This window comes from Cervus elaphus, chromosome 7, assembly GCF_910594005.1.
Source record: "Cervus elaphus chromosome 7, mCerEla1.1, whole genome shotgun sequence".
Classification (NCBI taxonomy): Eukaryota; Metazoa; Chordata; class Mammalia; order Artiodactyla; family Cervidae; genus Cervus; species Cervus elaphus.
This window is the reverse complement of record NC_057821.1, coordinates 25,562,695-25,585,422: the sequence shown is the minus strand read 5'-3', so window position 1 is coordinate 25,585,422 and position 22,728 is coordinate 25,562,695. Positions and strand designations below refer to the sequence as shown.

The window sequence follows — 22,728 nt, the reverse complement described above, 5'->3', positions numbered from 1 at the left end:
TTTTTTGGGGATCCAGACCTTTTAGTCTCAACTCCTTCACCATTCCATCTTCACAAGCCACCAGACTCTGGTAAAAGAGCCATGAGGTCAGGCAGAGGATGGTTGTCCTCAAAGATGTCAGCATGCTGTGTTCAGGAAGGAATGAGACGTGTGAGGCCGGGAGACAGGACAGAGGGGACCCATGAGGCTCATGGGCTAGACCCCACAGCAGCTGAGCCAACGGGGTGAAAGGGCACCCCACGGATAAATGGGGCAGTTGTGGGGCTCCAGTGTCCTCTGGGACAAAAGAGGGGAGCTGAGCGGTGTGGGGTTCTGTCGGAGGAGGAGATGCAGCACCTAATGAGCTCAGGACCCAACATAAGCTGCTTAGAGGGGCTTTGGCAGACTGGGTGCCCAAAGAAACACCTGACACCCCAGTCCTGAGGAGGGCGGGTATGGAAGGGCCTGTGGACGGAACAGCAGAAGGTGAATTCCAGGGGGCAGGGTCTGCAGCGAATGGCCACCAGCCCAGGCTCACGTACTTGCTGGTATTCCCTCTTTGTTGTGCATTTTATTCCTTTAACCCAAATTGTCTGCCCAGAAGATTCCGTGGCGGGCTCCTTGTTCCATCAGCTTCAACATTCCCACTAAGGGAATCTTCTGATCATGAACTCTGTGGCCCAACCTCACACCCTGCATTTCTCATCATCCTATTTTATTTTCTTCAAAGCACTTGACACCCACTATCAGTTTCTCTGTTTAATCAATCTGTGTCTTTAAAGTGGGTTTCTTGCAGAAAACCAAAAATAGGGTTTGTTTTAAAATCCACTTGTGAATGTTTACAACATTTTTGTTTTGTTTTGTTTACAACATTTATATGGAGCTGTGTTCTGAATCACGGTCACAGGTGTAAAGCCTTATATGGAGATCACAGAGGTGGAGCCCTACACTGAGGTCATCTCCGAACTGACCAAGTCCTACAGTAACCATTGCCGTGAACCTCCCTGATCTAAACTGGCCAGCTCCCTGACCCCATATTAGGAAAAAATACTCACCCAATTACCCACCCTATAGCACCCTAACCAATCACCTAATGCCACCCTTCCAGCAGGAATTTTCTTTGTCTTGAGACTATAAAAATTGGCTACTAATCCATGAAAGGAGTCAGCTGTTCCTTGAGCCAGCCTGCAGTTCTAACAGTGTCTCCTGCTTTAATAAACTCTACACTGAAGGAGTCTTTTGGGACAGAGTGGCCAGACCCCATAATTGAAAGGCAAGCAGAGGCTCCTATTGGGAACTCGAGTCGTCACCCGCAGTCGCAATAGGAGTTATGAGAAGAGAGCTCTGTGTCGAGGTGGAGCATCCCCCACCGTCGCCCACAGAGTGGCCCTGGGCCAGGGGTCCCTGGGACCCGGAGAGGACTGAATTCTAGGGCGCCTCTAGAACTCCGTCCGGATCGGATCTTACCTTAATCTAGGGGCCGGCTAGAGTGGAGTGTTGCATGTAGAGCGGTCGAATGGCAAGAGGTCCCTATTCTGGAGGTCATCAGAGAGAGAGAGAAAAGGGGGTAAAGCCGAGGCCTGGGGGTACGCAAATCATCAATAAAGCCTTAGCACAAGACTTGCACCGCCACGAAGGCACTAGGCGTCCCGAGGGGAACTTAAGAGTCCTGGCAGAGAAGTGAGCTCGGAGGATGTTTGCGCTCCCAGACTCCGGGGAAAAGGGGAAAACAGTGAGAGGGAGGGAGAGTGAGAGAGAGTGAGACGAGTGCCTCGCCCCCTCCCGGGTTTCGGCACCAAAAATGTAAGGCATAGTTCCGGCGAGGCAGAAAAGGAAAGACGACCTCAACAGAAGTAGGTTACCTTTATTCAGGCAAGGAGGGGCGACAGTCGGCCTAATGACCAGGCTGAGCGCCGAAAGGGATCAGGGAGGCTTCATACTTACAGGGAGGTTTGTGGAAGCAATAAGGGAAACGTCAATCAGGCGGGATATTTTGAGTATTCTTTTGTTGAGATGACACTTGTAGTTGGGCAGGGGGTGATAAGTCTTCTGGGCGGGTGTAAGGGGTGGTAGGTTTTTGGACAGGGGGTGATAAGTTCCAGATAGATGCAGCTGGCCTGGAGCATCAGGATGGAACTAAAGTTATGCTTTGTTTTCTCCGAAGTTAGATGATTCAGCAAGGGGCCCTTGAGACTGTTCTCTTTTCTAGGCCCAAAAGACTCCTTCATACACTCCTCTCATTCTGCCTTGTGTCTGGAGATTCTTTTCCAACTTGTGCACAGACCACGACAATTCACATTTAAAGTGATTATTGATGTGGTTGCATTCATGTCTACTCTTTTCTTTTTTGTGTGACTCTTTTCTATTTGTTGCCTTGGTTCTTCGCCCCCCGCCCCCCGCCCACTGTTTTTGCTTTGTCTTCTACGCTTTTTCTGCCCTCTCTGTTTTATTTATTTATTTATTTGGCATAGAACAGTATACGCCTTTATTAGATGAGCTAAGACAGGCGGGAAGAGGGTTTATTTGCCTTTCCGGGCCTTGATCTTCCTCAGATATAACTTGAGCTCTTTTCCCTCTAGCACATAGCCGTCTGCTCGGCCACACTGGCCTGGTCTTGAAGCGATGCATGCAAGAAGCTTGCCCTGCTGGAACTGCTCCTCTAGAAGACTGCTGATTTTCGCATTCTTTTTCCTCTCATCGTATTTCTTCTGAATTTTCTTTGATCGTTTCTTGTTTAAAATCTCTTCCTCCCGAGGAGTCAGCTTGGCCCCCTTCTTGCGGCCCAGGGGCAGTGCATAGCGGGACTCATACCACTGTCCGTATGGTGTGCTGTCGATGAGCACAATACAGTTCTTCACCAGGGTCTTGGTACGGACCAGTTCGCTGTTGGATGCATTATAGACAACATCGATTATTCTTGTCTTGCGCGTACAACACTCCCAGCTCCAGGAGAAGTTCCCCACGTCCAGCCTCAAGGCCCGGTACTTCTTGTTGCCTCCCCGCACAGGACTGTGTGTATGCGGCGGGGGCCAATCTTTGTGTTGGCAGCGGGGCGTCCCAGCTCATACTTCCGCTTCTTGTGGTAGGGCTTTCTCTTGCCCCCGGTCTTACGGCGCTTGTGCCAGTTGTCCCGAGAGATGCCCATCGCTCGGCGCTGGCTGGAAAGAGCTGCCCTCTCTGTTTTAATTGAGCATGTTATTTAATTCCATTTATTCTCCTTTCTTAGCATGTCAATTATAGTTTGTATTTTTCTTGTCTTAGTAGTTGTTCTGAAGTTTGTAATATTTATATACAACAACACTAAGGCTGCTTCCAACAACACTATATCACTTCACAGGTGATGCAGGTCCCTTATCAGTTCAGTTCAGTTGCTCAGTCATGTCCGACTGTCGGGGTCCAGCCTCGGCAGGATCCAAGGGGTACCCTCAGGATGAATGGCGTGGGCAAGAGAGAGAAGACACGTGAGACCAGCCTTGATAGGGCCAAGTCTGCGAGGGAGGGAGAGAGAGAGTGACCAGACGGGGTGTGCCGCCGAGTCTGGAAATGCTTTATTTTTTACCGTTGCTTTTATACCCTAAATTAGTACGTTTCTAAGGGGAAGATAGTTTAACATTACATCAGCTTGTCCTTCACAAAACCAGGGTGTTCTGTGCATACTTCTTTGTTTATGAGGGTCTTGTACATTATCTTCTGGCCTTGGGGCCTATTAACATTTTATGCAAGTCAGGTGAATGTAAACCTATTTTCTGTTTCTCTGGTGACCTTAACTGAAAGGTAGCAGTCTCATAGGGATGTACTCATAGGTACAGAGTAGTAATTTTTGTTAACACAAAAATTAATCCTTCTGCAGAAGTTGTCAGTTGCATTTATCTAAGAAGTTTACCCCAGACTGACTCTGCGACTTCAGTGAGGCAGCCTCTGCCTAGCACTCCTGGCTGACAATTAGCAACCATCTCATTGTTACCACACTAGGGCTAAGTTCTTATTTCTCTAGATCTTTAACTATATTAACAATGGTTTCTATAACACAACCTTAGCACATTAAAAGCAAAAACATAGCAAGCAAAACACAGCAAGCAAACGTCAACCCAATAACCACCTTTAGAATAACTTCTCTTATGTTTTCTAATAGGACGCCTTCACCCCTCAAAAATGCTCTATGTCTATTAGGGCTTTTTATGTGATCAGGTTCTTTATGTTATTTTATGACTAGGGTATTATAAGCAATCATGCATATTAGTACCAAGGGCATAAATGCATTTGGCTAACAAACTACCAGCAAAGGAGTTTAAATTAAAACACTCCTTTTACCCTGGATAATCTCATAAAATACCACTACGTGGGAAACTTATTGATTAAAGTTCTAAATTGATTCTTATTTGGGAAGAGATCGGGGAAGGCCTTCTGCCTGTGTCACAGAAATTAGGGAGTAGTCTATTGAGGCAGGCATCAGAAAGACAGATAGCATCTTTAAGGTGAGCTGCCGGGGGCAGCTTTTCGAAATCCCTGAAAACCTGATCTGCCTTGCCTGTCAGGCTTTCTCCTCGTGACCTTGTCATGGGTGGGATCTCATGAGCTGGCCTTTTCGAAACCCCTGAAAACCTGATCCTCCTTGCCTGTGAGGTTTTCTCCCTCATGACCTTGTCATGGGTAGGGTCTCGTGTGTTGGCTGCCAGCATCTCTCCCTTTTTTTACTTTTTAAGACAGCCAGATGGATCTCAGTCACGAGCTTCTGAGTACTCTGCCGGAGAGTTCTGACAATGCAAGGAAGGATTATAATGAGAAGTAAAACAAGGGCTGCTACAGCAGCGTAACTGAAGATAGTTGATAGGATATTTTTTCCAGTAATAAAGTTAGAAAAGGTATGAAAAAAATCATGAGCAGCTCCTGCAGCAGTAAAGTCCAGGCGGGAATGTTCTAAGATTTTTATCTGACCATGAAGCTTTCCAAGATCTAAACTAATGCTGGAGCTATTCCATACAGCTGAAATATGATTTTTAACCCTTTCCCAATTGTAATCTGTATAATTTACTTTCAGGGGCATTACACAGATCCACCGATAGTCAGCGTGACAGGATAGTGCTGACTTTACCCTTAAAGCCTGCAACTCAGTTCCAATATGCATGACTGCTTCTTCTAGGGCATCTATTTTTCCTTCTAATTTCCTATCTATAATCTCTTGCATAGCTAGAGCTAAAGACACATTTTTTGACATATCATTGACATATTGAGCAGTATGTACCTGTTGAGTCAATGATATCGCTGCCACAGTGACAGAGGTAATTGCTGTTATCAAAGCTGAAATCCCTAGAACAAGTAATCCTACAAACCGTCGGGAACGCATTAAATCTTATAGTTGTTGCAGAATGGCTAAACCGTAATTGTCATACCAATAGGCATTCACTGTGACAGGCACCATAAGATAAGGTGGGCGTTGCAGCACCACAAAAGAACAAATATTATATTGAGGGGTTAAACAGGATGAAAGCATGCATGGTTTACAGTAGACTATATTGGGTCCACTTGAATAATTCATTTGTATATGAAGCCTTTTTGAATCATTAGTAAACAAAAAAACCTAAGGGAAGGGTAAACAAGCCAGCACAGAATAGGTGGAATCATTCTCTGGCCGAGATAGAGTAACAAGGGAGGTGGCAGCAAGGGCTCTCCAAATTTCTGGTTGCCAAAAAGTTTTACCCTTAGTTGTATAGGACAATGTGGGGGGAACAAATTGATTATAATGCCATCTGTTGGCCACCAATGGCCAAGGGAGGGAATCATCTTTCCAATTGCTAAACCTACTGACATGGTCAGAAACAGACCCTGGATTCTGACTTGGATTTGGATTGCTCCAGTCTTGTACCGAATAGTTTCCTCCTCCCGGTATTTTATAATCTGTTTTTGAATTATAAGTACAAGATTTCCATACCGGATATCCAAGGCGGTTGTCTATAGTTTTCCGTACAACATCTGAAGAAGCAACATCAATACAATTTGGATATTTTGGTGGAGCATTAAGGAACAAGGATTTATAGGGGTCAAGGACCCCGGGCATATGGGCCTGTAATATTCAAACCAGCTGATCTCCTGTTTTGTCTGAAAATTTTGATGCTGGAGAATCTGGCAAAATTGCTTTCTTGGAGGTTCCGAAACACCCCTCCTTAGAGGGAGTGATAAGATCTCTTGTATGACTATGGGGAAGTTAAAGCAAAGGGGAAGGTCATCTGTTAATCCCCTAAAAGTATATGATCTTTATTATAAGAAGTATAGGATCCTCCCAAGAGATGAGGCTGGTCTGTGTTGACCCGTATAGGGTCATTGTTCCAAGTAACTACTTGGAAGGTCGGGGGATCAGGGAAATATGTCCAGTATTTTTTTTTTTTTTTTTTTTATGTAGAAGAGGTAGCACTTGCCTGGCAAGACAGTAAAGCAAGCATAGCAATAAAAACCCTTTCAGGAGAGGCTGAGGATCCCTGTAGAGAAGCTATTCTCTGTGCTTGACGGCACAGCGACTTCATTTGCCCCCATGTGGGTATGGAGGCTTGTTGCTGTTTGTTCTCCCGGGATCTCTGCTACCGGTTGTTTCAGAGTCTGCTGGACCTTCCAGGTGGGCGGCGGAGGCAAGGGCAGAGGAGTGTCCTCCTTCTTTTGTGGTCTAAGCAATGGGGGAACCAGATGTCTGGGGGACTGGGACATGGCGAATCAGTCTGTCCAGGACCCAAATTGGTGACTCAGCACCCTGGGGAGAAATACAAGCACACCCTCGGCCGCTGGTTAGTAATGGGTCAGGACCCTTCCATCGTCCTGAAAGAAGGTCTTTCTGGTTAACCAGAGGTTTTGTACTCTGCTGCTCTGGACTCCAATGTTGGATATTGCAGTAACCCCAAATGAATCAGTGTTTAGATTGTTTATCACAAAAGAGCGTGTTGCAGAATCTGGTGAGGGGAAGTATACTTAAATTCACCTTTCTGTAGTTTTAAAATTTGAGTTTTTAGGGTCTGATGTGCTCTTTCTACGATGGCTTGTCCCTGTGGGTTATAAGGGATACCGGTGCTATGTTTTATATGAAACCTTGTACAAAAGTCTTGAAACGATTTAGAGTCGTAAGCGGGGGCGTTGTCAGTTTTAAGACATTAGGATAGCACAAGTCTAACAGTGAGGGGTTATTTTTGGTAGAAGCAGAATGAGCTTTTATATGTACTATAATCTTAAATAACACTTATTTACTTTACCAAGTAACAAAAGATTTTAAAAACGAATATAAATCACTTAAAGGCAAAGAAATTCATAATCTGTTATTGAAAGATTCATCCTAAGAAAACTTTGTTCTCTTAACATAGACAGTAGACTAAATTTCAGTCTGTTACCAATTTACCAGATAGCTAGCAAACAAAATTTTTCAGTTAATCTTAGAAAAGTCTTTCTTATAAATCTTGAAGAACTAGCAGTATTTTTCTAAAGGCATGAGAGTGAAACCATACAAGGCATGTTTAAAATCTAATTAAATTGTAATTGACAAAGTAGCCTGGTCATTGCTGTGACTTGTAACACTTTAACGTGATAACTAAAATTAGAAGTGACAACATTTTACCAGGACATATCAGATTTTCATGAATTTCACATAATTTTTAGAATATCTATATAAGTAACATCAACCATACAATATAACCTGAGAAGAGTTATCACTCCTCCAACAATAATTCCCATGCAATTTAACATGTCAAATGAACTCAGGTAGTTTAATAGCTCTTTGGGATGTCTCAGGGGCCCTCTGAAGGATCCCAAAGTCAGCTAGAAGTCAAGCTATTTAGGCAGTTTTGTCAATAAATATCAAAAGGGTTTATAGTACTCTGTCAGGTAGAATCATATAGATCACTGTGAAAGAATATATTTACTTAGCCAAAGTAAAAAAGAAGATTTCAAAGGTAAACATAGAACAGATCACGTCAGAGGTAAAGAAACTTAAAATCCATTATCAAAGGCAGTTTAACATCTCAAGAAAACTTGTATTTATGCACAAAACTCTTCCCTTGGAGTGCACTTCCCATCAAACCTTCTTAACACTTTCTGTACCGATTACTTTGTTCTCCCATCCTGAAACAGCCACCTGTAAGTCAGACCTACTTCCTTTTCCCTTCATAAAATGTAACTTCATTTCTCATACCTTTTTTACTGAACACACACATCCTACTTTCTTTAAGCAACCAAGAATTTACCTTTATATTAGCATTCTATAGATTGGTGAACATAAATACCAGTGATAATTTCTAAAAAAATTCTAGCGAACATCTCAGGATGGCATCAAACATTATTTATTAAGAGTCTAAAATCTTTAGTTTTTTCTGTAAGTTAGTATTCAGTAATGAATGTTTCAGAATCTTATTTTATTTGGAAATGACCTAGCTATTTAATAAACTTCTGTTATTAGTTTAGGACAACTTTAGAAATTTAGGTTACCAAAATCTAGAGAAACTGTTTTAGACAGACATTTTTAATCTTAATAAAGTTCAAAAGCTCATATCTCATTTACCCCCTTTTTTTTTTTTTTTTGACGTTTCTTTTCTTGAGGTACTTTCCTTGCTGACAAACTTGTAACAGATATTACAATATAACAATATTTAACTTATAATAAACCTAGGCATAATGAAAATATTTTACTAGATGTTAATTACTCTAAGATATGTCTATATTAGATAGGTCAACAAACAAACATTAATATCGGGTATTTAATACTGAATATTTCCCAGTTTACCTGAACCTGGAATTTATCGTTTAATTTAGAATTATTTGATTTGTAAGTGCTTACCTTTTTTTTTTTTAAGGCAATCAATTAGAGCTCTTTTACAAATTAACCTAAAAAATATTACCCAGAGACAAAGACATACCAAGACATATTTAGACAGACACAGTGCAAGATCTAGCTTCATATTCTAAGTTTGGTCATGAATTAGATATTACAATATAAAATTTACTAGTTTATAAAAAAGTTGAAATAAATAAAAATTCTAAATGCTTTTTCCCTTTTTCCCTCAGTCTCAGGAGTTAGAGATGGTCTAGATAAGTGTTCCTGAGAGCCCTGGTCTCAGGGAAAGAAAGGCACAGGGAAAGAAAATCAAGTTCCAGCAAAAAACAAAATGGCCATCAAAAATCACAACACAGAACACAGAGTTAAAACACACACATATAAAACCTGGCAGTCCTCATCAGCCACTCCCTTAAATACAAGAATACAGTCTCTCAGAAAACCTTCTATAGAGACACAGAACTTCAGATGTCTTCAAAGGTTTTAAGAGGAGGAAAGGAAAAGAAGAAGGAGGAGGAGGCGGGAAAGGGGCACAAAAGGGGTGGCCTTACAGATGTCTCCTGCCACCTGCAGACACCCAGGCATCCAGAGAAGGGAGGACTGGAACTCGGCCCTACCGGAATTCGAGTTCTCTGCCAAGAGGAGGTGATCAGTCTCCAATCCTCAGCTCAAGCTGAGGCCCTTCGACCAAATTCCTGCGTCCAGGACCGGGGGATTAGAAAAACAGGAAGGATGGGAAGGGCCAAGGAGAGGACAGAGAGAGGGGAGGGGAGAGAGCTCAATAAAGTCTCTTGTTCCTTACTAGTCGGGGCACTCTGGCCAGTTGTCCGCGTCAGGAGGAGACCAGGGACAAAAGGGTCCCAGTTGCGGCCGCTGGGTCTGGTCCATTGGCAGGCAAGCTGGCCTCTGAGTACCCCGAGTGGTCAGGATGTCAGTCTCAGCGAAGAAGAGTCCCCACCAGTTGCAGGAAGGGGGACCCCTTCCAGGGCCTGTAACTGGGCTTTTATAAATGAACTGTCCGAGGAGACACATGTGCTGACAAAGCAAGAGATCTCATCGGAAAGGGCACCCGGGTGGAGGGCAGGAGGGTAAGGGAACCCAGGAGAACTGCTCTCTTCTGGAAAACAAGGACATTGTTCTTGGACAAATGTAGAAAAGGACTGAACACTGGTCTTTTTAACTTTAATTCCTCTGCGGTTAACGAGTTGCATTATGATTCTAATAAAAAGCTGTCTTTCTTTTGACTCACTGTTACCCATTTATGTTACTAATTAGAAGAAGAAAAAAAGAGAAGAAAGGAAGAGGCTTAATTTTAGAGAAGAAGAAAGAACCTGAAACGTACCCACCTTTCTTACCCTAGCTTTCTTATGTAGGGGGGCCTGTAGCGCCTAGTGGGGTCCTAAAACCTGAAGCCTACCCACTTTCCTCACCCTACCTATCTTATGCGGGGGGGCCGCGGCGCCCTAGTGGGGTCCTAGCCGTCCCGAAGACTGATGGGGGGGGGGCTTACCTTCGGGCTCCCTGTTCGTGGCGCCACTTACCGGGGTCCAGCCTTGGCAGGATCCAGGGGGTACCCTCAAGATGAATGGCGTCGGCGAGAGAGAGAGAGAGAGAGAGAGAGAGAGAGAGCGAGCGAGCAGACTGGGGGTGTGCAGCTGTCAGAGTCTGGCAATGCTTTATTTTTTACTGTAGCTTTTATACCCTAAGTTAGTACATTTCTAAGGGGAAGATAGTTTAACATTACATCAGCTTGTCCTTCACAAAACCAGGGTGTTTTCTGCATACTTCTTTGTTTATGAGGGTCTTGTACATTATCTTCTGGCCTTGGGGCCTATTAACATTTATGCAAGTCAGGTGAATGTAAACCTATTTTCTGTTTCTCTGGTGACCTTAACTGAAAGGTCGCAGTCTCATAGGGCTGTACTTATAGGTACAGAGTAGAAGTATAACCTTGTTAACACAAAAATTAATCCTTCTGCAGAAGTTGTCAGTTGCGTTTATCTAAGAAGTTTACCCCACACAGACTCTGCGGCTTCAGTGAGGCAGCCTCTGCCTAGCACTCCTGGCTGACAATTAGCAACCATCTCATTGTTACCACACTAGGGCTAAGTTCTTATTTCTCTAGATCTTTAACTATATTAACAATGGTTTCTATAACACAACCTTAGCACATTAAAAGCAAAAACACAGCAAGCAAAATGCAGCAAGCAAAACACAGCAAGCAAACGTCAACCCAATAACCACCTTTAGAATAATTTTTCTTATGTTTTCTAATAGGATGCCTTCACCCCTCAAAAATGCTCTATGTCTATTAGGGCTTTTATATGATCAGGTTCTTTATGCTATTTTATGATTAGGATATTATAAGCAATCATGTATATTAGGACCAAGGGCATAAATGCATTTGGCTAACAAACTACCAGCAAAGGAGTTTAAATTAAAACACTCCTTTCCCCCTGGATAATCTCATAAAATACCACCACCTGGGAAACTTATTGATTAAAGTTCTAAATTGATTCTTATTTGGGAAGAGATCGGGGAAGGCCTTCTGCCTGTGTCACAGAAATTAGGGAGTAGTCTATTGAGGCAGGCATCAGAAAGACAGATAGCATCTTTAAGGTGAGCTGCCGGGGGCAGCTTTTCGAAATCCCTGAAAACCTGATCTGCCTTGCCTGTCAGGCTTTCTCCTCGTGACCTTGTCATGGGTGGGATCTCATGAGCTGGCCTTTTCGAAACCCCTGAAAACCTGATCCGCCTTGCCTGTGAGGTTTTCTCCCTCATGACCTTGTCATGGGTAGGGTCTCGTGTGTTGGCTCCCAGCATCCGACTCTTTGCGACCCCATGAACGGCAGCACGCCAGGCTTCCCTGTCCATCGCCATCACCAACTCCTGAAGCTTACTCAAACTCATGTCCATTGAGTCAGTGATGCCATCCATCCTCTGTCATCCCCTTCTCCAGGCTTCAGTCTTTCCCAGCATCAGGGTCTTTTCCAATGAGTCAGTTCTTCGAATCAGTTGGCCAAAGTATTGGAGTTTCAGCTTCAGCATCAATCCTTCCAATGAATATTCAGGACTGATTTCCTTTAGGATGGACTGGTTGGATCTCCTTGCAGTCCAAGGGACTCTCAAGAGTCTTCTCCAATGCCACAGTTTAAAAGCATCAATTCTTTGGCGCTCAGCTTTCTTTATAGTCCAACTCTCACATCCATACATGACTACTGGAAAAACCATAGCCTTAACGAGATGGACCTTTGTTGGCAAACTAATGTCTCTGCTTTTTAATATGCCATTTAGGTTGGTCATAACTTTTCTTCCAAGGAGTAAGCGTCTTTAAATTTCATGGCTGCAGTCACCATCTGCAGTGATTTTGGAGCACAAAAAAATAAAGTCTGTCACTGTTTCCACTGTTTCCCCATCTATTTGCCATGAAGTGATGGGACCGGATGCCATGATCTTTGTTTTCTGAATGTTGAGCTTTAAGCCAACATTTTCACTCTCCTCTTTCACTTTCATCAACAACTCTTTAGTTCTTCTCTTTCTGCCATAAAGGTGGTATCATCTGTGTATCTGAGGTTATTGATATTTCTCCTGGCAATCTTGATTCCAGCTTGTGCTTCATCCAGCCCGGCATTTCGCATGATGTATTCTGCACATAAGTTAAATAAGCAGTGTAACAATATACAGCCTTGACGTACTCCTTTTCCAATTTGGAACCAGTCTGTTGTTCCATGTCCAGTTCTAACTGTTGCTTCTTGACCTGCATACAGATTTCTCAGGTACCTTATAACTGCTTATAATTCCTCTGTCCTACCCCTTATAACACTGTTGTCATAGATTTCTTTTATCCATAAGCTATAATCATCTGATACAGTGTTGGCATTATTATTTTGAACACCTCGCATTTATTTGCTTATATATTCATACAGCCTGTCTTCCCCAACTAGAATGTAAGCACTACCACCAACACAGGAATTGAGTCTGACATGCATAACACTGTAGACCCTGGGACTAAAACAGTACCTGGCACAGAGTGGTACTCAGTAAATATTTGTTGAATGAGCCAGTGGAATCTTTCTTTCTACTTACCTGAGTAACTTGACCAAACATCCAAATAAGGGATGTAAAGTACCTACCCTAGAGGTATGTACAAACTGGAATGCTTATTGACCAATCCCTTGAGGGGGTAGAGCTTTCAATTAGAAAGCTCTATAAAGGTTTATAAACCCTCACTTAATCCCTCTGAAGCACCCCAGAGAGGAGAGCCAGGAAGAGACAAGGTTAGTGGTGATGTTCTTATCTTCTCTTTTTAGGCCTGGTTGGATAATTTATTTTGTTACCAAATTTGTCACTTGTAGTCAGAAATTTCTTTAATTTTGTGGTTAACTTGATGACTATTATTTCCTTTTATTTTTGTTGAAGTATAGTTGATTTAAAATGCTATTCCATTCTCTGCTCTACAGTAATGACTATTTCTAAACTTGCCTATATCAAACAAAAGGAACAGGTATTTTTTTCTGCAGAGTAGATACACAAATGAAAATGAAATAGCAAATGTACATCTAAACAAAGCCTTTGAAGACTATCATTTAGGTGCATGAAATGTGCATAATATCAGACACTCAAATGCCCTCAAAACTGTGTTAGATATTGTGTAATTTCAAAAATAAGTATGTAAGAGTCAAGTGGTATTTCAGTTGATTGGTGGGCATAACGCCCTTGGTGGAACTTAAGCGTTTATTAATTTTTGAGCCATTACATTTTTCCTCCTTGGCCAAATTGCATCATTTTGAACACAGCTGGAAAGAACACAGAAATCACCCGCTCTGTGCCCGGTGCCTAACAGGTAAACTCAACCTCCTGCGTCCCTTGTATGCTTGGAAGATTCAGTTCAAATGATCTGACACTGGGGTCTTCCCCTGGGGTCTTGCCTCCCCAGGGTATAGCACCAAGTTGAAAGCAGGAGTCTCTAAGTCAAACCCTGACAGAGATTTTTCTAGAATTTGCCCCAGTTTTTAACAGCAGTGGGCCATGTTGTGGTTCACTTTGTTTATCCTCCAAGGAGCCTGGGATGAAAGTCTCCTCTCTCAGCTATACTTTTCATTTAAGTAAGTTCGTTAGCCTTGCGGGGATAAGTCAACATGAGTCAATCTGTTAGACTTTAATGCAAAGGAAATTTCATTTCTGTAACTGAAATATAGAAGATGCTTAGCATGTGAATTTGGAACAAAATTACCTCCCTCATCATCCTACAAGTAATCCCCACTCCCGCCCCACCCAGGAATAGGGTCCAGCTATTTGTGTCTTGAAAATGTCATGTAAACACTAGCACAGCTCTTTTGGTGAGGATGGGGCGGGGATGGGGGCTCCATGTAGGAGACTTTCCCTCTGATAGCATGTCAAATCCAACTAATTAAGGTGTCAGATCCACGGACTTCCCTCGGGGTCCAGTGTTCAAGACTCTGTGCTCCCAGTACGGGGGGCACAGGTTCGAACCCTGGCTGGGAAACTAAGATCCCAGGCGCTGCCCTGCTTTGTCGTGAAGGCAGACGGTTCTGATCCACTGGAGAAGCAGAATCAATGTCAAGGATATTTCTAGTGATAATAGATTTAAAATTCGCCTCTTGTATTCTGTCCCAAAACATCTGCTAAAACTGGCAACTTCTTTAGTTAATCTCTCAAAACTTTCTTTATGTTGAAAATTCAATAAAAGCCTGCTTTTTGCCTAAATGAAATCAAGGAAAATGTGCATTTATATGCCTAAATTATCCAGAACAACTGCTAACATTGTCAGCAGAATTTCACACCCACCGCCCCCAAAAGACTGGCTGATTTCCCAACATATATGTTCAGCAGATAGGAGCACAGGGTGAATGAATATAGGGGGAAAGAAGTAAGATCAGAAAGACTGTTAAAGCTGAGAAAAGGAAGATGATTGAACTCTCAACCAACTCTTCATTTTACAGTTGAGGAAACTGACATCTGTTTTTCCAGATCTGCCCAAGGCTTGAATCTACACACGTAGTACTTGGTTAATCTTGGAGACTGGAGGATGCCTTGCATCCTAGGAATTCCTCTCTCTAAGGGGGTCGGTGTAAATGATTCAACACAGGAAATGGACTTGGAATTCTCCCTGATTCCCTCTCCTCTTCCCTTTCTCTGTTCTGGCCCCACACCCTCCTGCACATAATCATTTGCTCAGCCTGCTTTTTAAACATCAGATTCTGCATTTCGTGCCTGTTCAGCAAACCCTGGGAGAACCTGGGGCCACACCCTGAGCCCCAGGTGTAGTTTAGTTGGGCTTTCACTCTAGATCTGGCTTCTCAAGCTTAGTTTTAGTACAGGCACATCTCATTTTATTGTGCTCTGAAGATATTGCACTGTTTCTTTGTTTTCTTTTTTTTCCCACAAATAGTAGTTTTGTGACAACCCTGCTTCAAGCAAGTTTGTCAGCATTATTTTTCCAATTAGCATTTGTTCACTTTGTGTCTCTGTGACATTTTGGTAAATATCACGATATTTCAGATTTTCTCATTATTATTAATTTGTTATGGTGATAAGTGATTTTTAATGTTACTATTGCAAGAATATTATGACTTGATGAAAGTTCAGGTGATGGCAAGCATTTTTTAGCAATAAAGTATTTTCTAATTAAGATATGTACATTTGTTTAGACATACTGCTATAGCACAGTTAAAAAAATACAGTATAGTATGAACATAACTTTTATATGCACTGGGAAACCGAAAAAAAAAAAAGTGTGACTCTATTCCAATATTCACTTTATAGCTGTGGTCTGGAACAAAATCCGCATTTCTCTGGGGTTGGCCTGTGTACAAATGAATCCCCTGGGGGGGGGAAGGGGTCTTGTGAAAAATGCAGCTGCCAGGGTCCAGCCTTGGCAGGACCCAGGGGATGCCCTCAGGATGAACGGTGTCCGCGAGAAAGAGAAGACACGTGAGACTAGCCTTGATAGGGACAAACCTGCGAGGGAGAGAGAGAGAGACAGAGAGAGTGACCAGATGGGGTGTGCAGCCGAGTCTGGCAATGCTTTATTTTTTACCATAGCTTTTATGCCCTAAGTTAGTACGTTTCTAAGGGGAAGATAGTTTAACATTACAACAGCTTGTTCTTCAGGAAACCAGGGTGTTCTCTGCATACTTCTTTGTTTATGAGGGTCTTGTACATTATCTTCTGACCTTGGGGCCTATTAACATTTTTGCAAGTCAGGTGAATGTAAACCTATTTTCTGTTTCTCTGGTGACCTTAACTGAAAGGTAGCAGTCTCATAGGGATGTACTCATAGGTACAGAGTAGAAGTATAACCTTGTTAACACAAAAATTAATCCTTCTGCAGAAGTTGTCAGTTGCGTTTATCTAAGAAGTTTACCCCAGACTGACTCTGCGACTTTGGTGAGGCAGCCCCTGCCTAGCACTCCTGGCTGACAATTAGCAACCATCTCATTGTTACCACACTAGGGCTAAGTTCTTATTTCTCTAGATCTTTAACTATATTAACAATGGTTTCTATAACACAACCTTAGCATATTAAAAGCAAAAACACAGCAAGCAAAACACAGCAAGCAAACGTCAACCCAATAACCACCTTTAGAATAATTTTTCTTATGTTTTCTAATAGGACGCCTTCACCCCTCAAAAATGCTCTATGTCTATTAGGGCTTTTATGTGACATGTTCTTTATGTTATTTTATGATTAGGATATTATAAGCAATCATGTATATTAGGACCAAGGGCATAAATGCATTTGCCAAACAAACTAAAATACCAGCAAAGGAGTTTAAATTAAAACACTCCTTTCACCCTGGATAATCTCATAAAATACCACCACCTGGGAAACCTATTGATTAAAGTTCTAAATTGATTCTTATTTGGAAAGAGATCGGGGAAGGCCTTCTGCCTGTGTCACAGAAATTAGGGAGTAGTCTATTGAGGCAGGCATCAGAAAGACAGATAGCATCTTTAAGGTGAGCTGCCGGGGGCAGCTTTTCGAAATCCCTGAAAACCTGATCTGCCTTGCCTGTCAGGCTTTCTCCTCGTGACCTTGTCATGGGTGGGATCTCATGAGCTGGCCTTTTCGAAACCCCTGAAAACCTGATCCGCCTTGCCTGTGAGGTTTTCTCCCTCATGACCTTGTCATGGGTAGGGTCTCGTGTGTTGGCTGCCAGCATCTCTCCCTTTTTTTACTTTTTAAGACAGCCAGATGGATCTCAGTCACGAGCTTCTGAGTACTCTGCCGGAGAGTTCTGACAATGCAAGGAAGGATTATAATGAGAAGTAAAACAAGGGCTGCTACAGCAGCGTAACTGAAGATTGTTGATAGGATATTTTTTCCAGTAATAAAGTTAGAAAAGGTATGAAAAAAATCATGAGCAGCTCCTGCAGCAGTAAAGTCCAGGCGGGAATGTTCTAAGATTTTTATGTGACCATGAAGCTTTCCAAGATCTAAACTAATGCTGGAGCTATTCCATACAGCTGAAATATGATTTTTAACCCTTTCCCAATTGTAATCTGTATAATTTACTTTCAGGGGCATTACACAGATCCACCGATAGTCAGCGTGACAGGATAGTGCTGACTTTACCCTTAAAGCCTGCAACTCAGTTCCAATATGCATGACTGCTTCTTCTAGGGCATCTATTTTTCCTTCTAATTTCCTATCTATAATCTCTTGCATAGCTAGAGCTAAAGACACATTTTTTGACATATCATTGACATATTGAGCAGTATGTACCTGTTGAGTCAATGATATCGCTGCCACAGTGACAGAGGTAATTGCTGTTATCAAAGCTGAAATCCCTAGAATAAGTAATCCTACAAATCGTAGGGAATGCGTTAAATCTTATAGCTGTTGCAGAACAGCTAAACCATAATTGTCATACCAATAGGCATTCACTGTGACAGGCACCATAAGATAAGGTGGGCGTTGCAGCACCACAAAAGAACAAATATTATATTGAGGGGTTAAACAGGATGAAAGCATGCATGGTTTACAGTAGACTATATTGGGTCCACTTGAATAATTCATTTGTATATGAAGCCTTTTTGAATCATTAGTAAACAAAAAAACCTAAGGGGAGCGTAAACAGGCCAGCACAGAATAGGTGGAATCGTTTTCTGGAGTTAAAGTAACAATGGAGGTGGCAGCAAGGGCTCTCCAAATTTCTGGTTGCCAAAAAGTTTTGCCCTTAGTAGTATAGGACAACATGGGGGGAACAAATTGATTATAATGCCATCTGTTGGCCACCAATGGCCAAGGGAGGGAATCATCTTTCCAATTGCTAAACCTACTGACATGGTCAGAAACAGACCCTGGATTCTGACTTGGATTTGGATTGCTCCAGTCTTGTACCGAATAGTTTCCGCCTCCCGGTATTCTATAATCTATTCTCGAGTTATAAGTACAAGATTTTCATATCAGGTATCCAAGGCGGTTGTCTATAATTTTCTATATAACATCTGAAGAAGCAACATCAATACAATTTGGATATTTTGGTGGAGCATTAAGGAACAAGGATTTATAGGGGTCAAGGACCCCGGGCATATGGGCCTGTAATATTCAAACCAGCTGATCTCCTGTTTTGTCTGAAAATTTTTATGCTGGAGAATCTGTCAGAATTGCTTTCTTGGAGGTTCCAACACACCCCTCCTTAGAGGGAATGATAAGATTGCTTGTATGACTATGGGGAAGTTAAAGCAAAGGGGAAGGTCATCCGTTAATCCCCTAAAAGTATAGTTAAAATTGATGGGATAATGATCTTTATTATAAGAAGTATAGGATCCTCCCAAGAGATGAGGCTGGTCTGTGTTGACCCGTGTAGGGTCATTGTTCCAAGTAACTACTTGGAAGGTCGGGGGATCAGGGAAATATGCCCAATATTTTTCTCATGTAGAAGAGGTAGCACTTGCCTGGCAAGACAGTAAAGCAAGCATAGCAATAAAAACCCTTTCAGGAGAGGCTGAGGATCCCTGTAGAGAAGCTATTCTCTGTGCTTGACGGCACAGCGACTTCATTTGCCCCGATGTGGGTATGGAGGCTTGTTGAGTTGCCCGCGCAGGATGTCCTGGTGGTTTCCGTTTGTTCTTCCGGGATCTCCGCTGCCAGTTGTTTCAGAGTCTGCTGGACCTTCCAGGTGGGTGGCAGAGGCAAGGGCAGAGGAGTGTCCTCCTTCTTTTGTGGTCGAAGCAATGGGGGAACCAGATGTCTGGGGGACTGGGACATGGCGAATCAGTCTGTCTAGGACCAAAATTAGCGACTCAGCACCCTGGGGAAAAATACAAGCATACCCTTGGCCGCTGGTTAGTAATGGGTCAGGACCCTTCCATTGTCCTGAAAGAAGGTCTTTCTGGTTAACCAGAGGTTTTGTACTCTGCTGCTCTGGACTCCAATGTTGGATATTGCAGTAACCCCAAATGAATCAGTGTTTAGATTGTTTATCACAAAAGAGCGTGTTGCAGAATCTGGTGAGGGGAACTATACTTAAACTCACCTTTCTGTAGTTTTAAAATTTGAGTTTTTAGGGTCTGATGTGCTCTTTCTACGATGGCTTGTCCCTGTGGGTTATAAGGGATACCTGTGCTATGTTTTATATGAAACCTTGTACAAAAGTCTTGAAACGATTTAGAAGTGTAAGCAGGGGCGTTGTCAGTTTTAAGACATTAGGATAGCACAAGTCTAACAGTGAGGGGTTATTTTTGGTAGAAGCAGAATGAGCTTTTACATGTATTTACTTTACTAAAGTAACAAAAGATTTTAAAAACAAATATAAATCACTTAAAGGCAAAGAAATTCATAATCTGTTATTGAAAGATTCATCCTAAGAAAACTTTGTTCTCTTAACATAGACAGTAGACTAAATTTCAGTCTGTTACCAATTTACCAGATAGCAAACAAACAAAATTTTTCAGTTAATCTTAGAAAAGTCTTTTTTATAAATCTTGAAGAACTAGCAGTATTTTTCTAAAGGCGTGAGAGTGAAACCATACAAGGCATGTTTAAAATCTAATTAAATTGTAATTGACAAAGTAGCCTGGTCATTGCTGTGACTTGTAACACTTTAACATGATAACTAAAATTAGAAGTGACAACATTTTACCAGGACATATCAGATTTTCATGAATTTTACATAATTTCTAGGATATCTATATAAGTAACATCAACCATACAATATAACCTGAGAAGAGTTATCACTCCTCCAACAATAATCCCCATGCAATTTAACGTGTCAAATGAACTCAGGTAGTTTAATAGCTCTTTGGGATGTCTCAGGGGCCCTCTGAAGGATCCCAAAGTCAGCTAGAAGTCAAGCTATTTAGGCAGTTTTGTCAATAAATATCAAAAGGGTTTATAGTACTCTGTCAGGTAGAATCATATAGATCACTGTGAAATAATATATTTACTTAGCCAAAGTAAAAAAGAAGATTTCAAAGGTAAACATAGAACAGATCACGTCAGAGGTAAAGAAACTTAAAACCCATTATCAAAGGCAGTTCAACGTCTCAAGAAAACTTGTATTTATGCACAAAACTCTTCCCTTGGAGTGCACTTCCCATCAAACCTTCTTAACACTTTCTGTACCGATTACTTTGTTCTCCCATCCTGAAACAGCCACCTGTAAGTCAGACTTACTTCCCTTTTTTTTTTTATAAAATGTAATTTCATTTTTCATACCTTCTTTACTGAACACACACATCCTACTTTCTTTAAGAAACCAAGAATTTACTTTTATATTAGCATTCTATAGATTGGTGAACATAAATACCAGTGATAATTTCTAAAAAAATTCTAGCGAACATCTCAGAATGACATCAAACATTATTTATTTGTAGTCCCAAATCTCTTTAATTTTTCTGTAAAGGGAAATCAGTGTTTAGTAGTAAATGTTTCAAAATCTTATTTTATTTGGAAATGACCTAATTATTCAATAGACTTCCAATACTTAAAGGTAGTTTAGCACAACCCTTAGAAAATTAGGTTACCAAAATCTAGAGAAACTGTTTTAGACAGACATTTTTAATCTTAATAAAGTTCAAAAGCTCATATCTCATTTACTTTTTTTTTTTTTGAAGTTTCTTTACTTGAGGTACTTTCCTTGCTGACAAACTTGTAACAGATATTATAATATAACAATATTTAACTTATAATAAACCTAGGCATAATGAAAATATTTTACTTGATGTTAATTACTCTAAGACATGTCTACATTAGATAGGTCAACAAACAAACATTAATATCGGGTATTTAATACTGAATATTTCCCAGTTTACCTGAACCTGGAATTTATTGTTTAATTTAGAATTATTTGATTTGTAAGCGCTTACCTTTTTTTAAAGCCAATTAAATAGAGTTCATTTACCAATTAACCTAAAAAATATCACCCAGAGACAAAGACATACCAAGACATATTTAGACAGACACAGTGCAAGATCTAGCTTCATTTTTTAAGTTTGGTCATGAATTAGATATTACAATATAAAATTTACTAGTTTATAAAAAAGTTGAAATAAATAAAAAATTTAAAGGCTTTTTCCCTTTTCCCCTCAGTCTCAGGAGTTAGAGATGGTCTAGATAAGTGTTCCGGAGAGCTCTGGTCTCAAGGCACAGGGAAAGAAAATCAAGTTCTAACAAAAAACAAAATGGCCATCAAAAATCACAACACAGAACACAGAGTTAAAACACACACATATAAAACCTGGCAGTCCTCATCAGCCACTCCCTTAAATACAAGAATACAGTCTCTCAGAAAACCTTCTATAGAGACACAGAACTTCAGATGTCTTCAAAGGTTTTAAGAGGAGGAAAGGAAAAGAAGAAGGAGGAGGAGGCGGGAAAGGGGCACAAAAGGGGTGGCCTTACAGACGTCTCCTGCCACCTGCAGACACCCAGGCATCCAGAGAAGGGAGGACTGGAACTCGGCCCTACCGGAATTCGAGTTCTCTGCAAGAGGAGGTGACCAGTCTCCAATCCTCAGCTCAAGCTGAGGCCCTTCGACCAAATTCCTGCGTCCAGGACAAGGGGATTAGAAAAATGGGAAGGATGGGAAGGGCTAAGGAGAGGACAGAGAGAGGGGAGGGGAGAGAGCTCAATAAAGTCTCTTGTTCCTTACTAGTCGGGGCACTCTGGCCAGTTGTCCGCGTCAGGAGGAGACCAGGGACAAAAGGGTCCCAGTTGCGGCCGCTGGGTCTGGTCCATTGGCAGGCAAGCTGGCCTCTGAGTACCCCGAGTGGTCAGGATGTCAGTCTCAGCGAAGAAGAGTCCCCACCAGTTGCAGGAAGGGGGACCCCTTCCAGGGCCTGTAACTGGGCTTTTATAAATGAACTGTCCGAGGAGACACATGTGCTGACAAAGCAAGAGATCTCATCGGAAAGGGCACCCGGGTGGAGGGCAGGAGGGTAAGGGAACCCAGGAGAACTGCTCTCTTCTGGAAAACAAGGACATTGCTCTTGGACAAAGGTAGAAAAGGACTGAACACTGGTCTTTTTAACTTTAATTCCTCTGCGGTTAACGAGTTGCATTATGATTCTAATAAAAAGCTGTCTTTCTTTTGACTCACTGTTACCCATTTTTGTTACTAATTAGAAGAAGAAAAAAAGAGAAGAAAGGAAGAGGCTTAATTTTAGAGAAGAAAGAAAGAACCTGAAACGTACCCACCTTTCTTACCCTACCTTTCTTATGTAGGGGGCCTGTAGCGCCCTAGTAGGGTTCTAAAACCTGAAGCCTACCCACTTTCCTCACCCTACCTATCTTATGCGGGGGGGCCGCGGCGCCCTAGTGGGGTCCTAGCCATCCCGAAGACTGAACAATGGGGGGGGGCTTATCTTCGGGTTCCCTGTTCGTGGCGCCACTTGCCACGGCAGGATCCAGGGGGTACCCTCAGGATGAATGGCGTTGGCTAGAGAGAGAAGAAACGGGAGACTAGCCTTGATAGGGA

The 22,728-nt window shown here is 42.0% G+C and overlaps 1 protein-coding gene and 3 pseudogenes across 3 annotated transcripts in view; 1 reads left to right on the top strand and 3 right to left on the bottom strand.

The window, feature by feature from the left end:
- The window catches only part of LOC122697199 (glutathione S-transferase A4-like), a 42,037-nt gene that overhangs the window by 1,044 nt on the left and 18,265 nt on the right, over window positions 1-22,728 (top strand). Inside the window, exon 1 of one of the 2 annotated variants that reach the window (XM_043907730.1) lies at window positions 13,025-13,059. The exons of the other annotated variant lie outside the window; for it this stretch is intronic. The gene's annotated coding sequence lies outside the window, so the exon portion shown is untranslated. Of the gene's footprint in view, window positions 1-13,024; window positions 13,060-22,728 lie in introns of those variants that run through there. 2 annotated transcript variants of the gene reach the window in all.
- Window positions 2,424-3,150, bottom strand: LOC122697201 (annotated as a pseudogene). Its single transcript, XR_006342017.1, has one exon. The product of XR_006342017.1 is annotated as a 40S ribosomal protein S8-like (transcript).
- Window positions 4,624-9,548, bottom strand: LOC122697197 (annotated as a pseudogene).
- On the bottom strand, window positions 16,934-19,019 carry LOC122697196 (annotated as a pseudogene).